A 4239-nucleotide genomic window follows, 5' to 3' on the forward strand; every position below is an offset into this window, starting at 1 on the left:
CATCTCTTATAACATCGACATGTTTTGAACATGTATTTTATCTAATGACACAGAAAGCAAAATGAATTGCTTCCACATATCCTTGTCATGCACTATATGCAACTTTCTTTTCACTCCCGACATTGAGACTGAAGGCTACCCTCACGTATCTAAGCGACAGGCACTCAATTACACACACCACTAATGCACACTCAATTAGACCTACACACCACTTAAGAAATGACTAAGTGTAATAGTCTCGAAATCAGTACACAAATGACTTTTTTATACTTAACATTATCAACAATATATGTACACTTATATATGAATTCCAAAATATATGGTATAGAAACACCCAGAGGAAAAAAATGTTTCTCATTTGTATCTCTTCTGTTGCTCAGGAGCCAAAATTGAGATTCTCATTTAAGGATCATTTTAGGATCATTGAAGTATCATTTTTGTCTCAGTTCTTTCTCCTAAAATGGCCTTAGGAGAAATAGGTGAGACATATATTAATGAGACAAGAAGGAGCCACAAAAGAGATATTCGTTTGAGACACAGGAGAAATAGGGGAGACCTAGTGGAGATCTCCTATATGTTTGAGTGTAGTCTCATTTATAACTTGTTTCTCCTTTGGAGAAATAATAGAGCAAATGAGGAGACATTGCTATGAGACACTATTGAGAAGGAGGAGTTACAATTGAGAAATCAGTTTGGGGATCAGAAAAATAGACCATTCCGTAGCATTTAAAACTTTTATTTCATGAACTATATACTACATTGACACTTTGACACTTTAAGGTGCAGACATTACAAAAAGCAATCATAAACATTTAACTAATAAATAATGACATACAGTCAAGCCCAAATGTATTGGAACACAAGCTAAAGTTGACAATATAAAATCATCTTTTGGAAATTGCTCTTAATGCTTTAAATGAAAAAATGAGGAAATATTCAACCTTTAAGGACATACATTTTCTTTGTGAATTAATAATGTATCGTAAATAAATAAATTGTTCCTTAAAATACAGGGGATATAAGTATTGGAATGCCTATGTTAACCTATGTGTTAAATTTCCATAGAGGTTAGCAGATTTGTATTTGTTTTATTTTTAAAATGCCAGTTATTTCATGTATCCAGGACACTATGTCCCCTTGGACTCTGGAATTAAAATCACCCCACATCAACACACACCCTTCACCATACCAAGAGATTGGCATGCTTTTATTTCAGTTAGCCTATTAGCTGGTTTGAATTGCATTGAATAGAATAGAATAGAATATATACTTTTTTGATCCCGTGAGGGAAATTCAGTTCTCTGCATTTAACCCAATTTAACCGAATTAGTGAACACACAGCACACAGTGAACACACAGTGAGGTGAATCACACAACCCAGAGCAGTGAGCTGCCTGCCCAACCAGCGGCGCTCGGGGAGCAGTGAGGGGTTAGGGCACTTCAGCCATGGTGGACTGGTCGGGGATCGAACCAGCAACCCTCCGGTTACAAGCCCGGTGCGCTAACCAGTACACCACGGCTGCCCACAAAATGAGCTCAATGAGAATGAAACCAGCCAATAGGCTAACTGAAATAAATAAACTGCATGGCTCCCATGGGCCATCGTCTCCTTGTTCCCTGAGAGCCCTTAGAATCAAAATTATTTAAAGGAACACTTCACCGTTTTTTTTTAATTAAACTATATTACTCCCTTAATTAAGATGAGTTGATACATACCTCTCACGTTTCAATGCGTGCACTCACTGGCTCTGGCGCGCGGTGCATCTTTGATAGCATTTAGCTAGCCCAATGCATTCATTAGGATCCAAACAGAGATGAAGTTAGAAGCGACATAACACCTCCATGTTTTCCCTATCAAATACAGTTACACGAGTAGTCACACGACCAAGTATGGTGAGACAAAATAAAACGTGGTGCATTTGTAAGCAGGTAAGAGGGATAACTATATTGTGTGGCGCAATAATATCCTGCACTTTCAGTTTCACTTTGGAGTGAGGATATTACTGCGCAGAGTCTAAGTGCTCCCAATGTTATTGCGCCACACAATATAGTTATCCCTCTAACCTTCTTACAAATGCACCACGTTTTATTTCGTCTCACCATACTTGGTTGTGTGACTACTCGTGTAGCTGTATTTTAATAGGGAAAACATGGAGGTGTTTGGTCGCTTCTAACTTCATCTCTGTTTGGATCCTAATGAATGCATTGGGCTAGCTAAATGCTATCAAAGATGCGCCGCGCGCCAGAGCCAGTGAGTGCACGCATTGAAACGTGAGAGGTATGTATCAACTCGTCTTAGTTAAGGGAATAATGTAGTTTAATATGAAAAAACGGTTAAGTGTTCCTTTAATCCCAATGTAGGTAAAACCAAATGAGAATTTGTTCATTGTTCATACATGTTCATCATTATTGTAAAGATACTGTATGCATGGCAATCTAAACATCAAATCAAAACAACACACCTGTCTATATTGACTGTCTGCAGGCAAACTTGAGGCAACATCCTCATGTGTTCAAGATCGAAACTGATGTTTCAGGGGTGGAGCGATGGAGCAGCATATTGAGAAAAGACTCCTTGTTTCCTTTCTGTTTTAGCCATGTGGGAACAGAGACGTCTGCTTGACCTCAGTGGTTTAAACAGTCCATGGTCAGGGTGTGAAATGTCTTTTGGAAATAGTTTTGGGCCGTTGTTGTACTTTTCTGGTATAGATATCCTGCAGGGTAGGGAGAGGTGCTCTGATGGTACCTTTCGCAGTAAATGTCAAGTGTCTGTGAAAGAGAAAGGAAGCATACATTACAATTGACCCTGTCCATGAATATAATCAATGCAAACTACTCTGCTTGTGTGTGACACATAAAAGCAAACCCACACAAGCAGTCAGGCACAATAGTTATAAGTAATGCAGATGTGAACAACATATACTTGTATTAGAAAGTTTGGGAGTGCACTTAGATATGTTCGGTATTTATTTATTTAGTTTAATAGAGAGGCCATTTGAAAGTGACCCTACACTTCTGCGCAGTAGTATGTCTCTGTGTTATCATACCTAATCGTAGCTTTGCCTGCAGATCATCCCCCATGAGTCTTGCAATAGCAGCCACTGGCTCCAGGCTGGGGCTTCTGGATGGCACCTTTAAAAAATAATAATAATAATAAAAAAGATTGCCTTACAATTAGTTATTGTTGATTAATCTGTAAAATCATAGAATTAAAAAAAAATAAGCAAGGTAAGTCTATCAGATGTACAAATATAAACGATAATTACCTTATGGAGGCACCCTTGCCACAATCACCATCCATATTAATTATTGATATCAGTTTATTTCTGAGGGCTCTGTCAATAAAAGTAAGAATAAACAAAATGATGCATGCTGTACAACAAACTGAATTGGTAAAACATGGCTAATCGCAAATTCAAGACTACTTTTAAGTAACTGCAATAATCATGATTACTTTCTGGATTAATGTATTGCATAGCACTTATGACAAACAAATTAGAGCATGCTCAATAACATGCCCTATAGTCCACACCCACCACGTTGAGGGCAGCAGCCATGGTTACCATCAAGGAACAGGGAGTGTCATCAGGGTAGACCGACTTTGCCCTGGACAGTTCATAGAGCCCACTACAAAGTCATAACAGACACATGAAAGGAGGGGATAAACTAACCGTTACAGACACAAATACATGCACACATATTAGTGTTATATGCGTATGTGTGTCTATCTGGTGAGTGAACTCACTTGTGGGCTTGGAACTTCTTCCGTATGGACGTGATACACATTTGGAACATTTCAAAATGCACACAGTGGTCTCAGTGGAATCAAGAGTCCAACTTGGGTTCTTGAATCCTTGATTTCTGCCTTCAGAAAAATTCCCTACTTCCATAAATTGAGAGGAAATATCTTCTCCAAACAGTAGCTGGAACACCTGCAGCACCTACAATCACCATGACACAGACAAAACAAGAGTTAACTCAAAACATGATCATCTGAAATAATAATACAGTGGCCAAATGTTTTATAGATCATTTAATCGTGAAAAATGTTCTAATATACACGTCTAAATTTACTGGTTGATGTCGAAAATGCATTGTTTCACCTCTTGGAATTGTTGATTCATTGACTTGGGAAAAAAAGGAAAATATATCAAAATGTAATTGTGGATATTCATTAATTTAGGACCTTTCCTTACCTGATCAGAAGAGTCCATCAAACTTCATCCAGTACACCACTTG

General features: G+C 38.1%; 1 long non-coding RNA gene across 1 annotated transcript; it reads right to left on the reverse strand.

Moving 5' to 3' along the window:
- Positions 1-2256: 2256 nt before the first annotated feature.
- On the reverse strand, positions 2257-3908 carry LOC134082222 (uncharacterized). The gene is made up of 5 exons (XR_009939606.1): positions 3746-3908; positions 3537-3627; positions 3267-3335; positions 3048-3132; positions 2257-2769 (listed from the first exon to the last, which is right to left on the reverse strand). It is a non-coding gene; the product is annotated as an uncharacterized LOC134082222 (long non-coding RNA).
- Between the last annotated feature and the right edge of the window lie 331 nt (positions 3909-4239).

The sequence above is a fragment of the Sardina pilchardus genome, chromosome 6, assembly GCF_963854185.1.
Source record: "Sardina pilchardus chromosome 6, fSarPil1.1, whole genome shotgun sequence".
In the NCBI taxonomy this organism is placed as follows: domain Eukaryota; kingdom Metazoa; phylum Chordata; class Actinopteri; order Clupeiformes; family Clupeidae; genus Sardina; species Sardina pilchardus.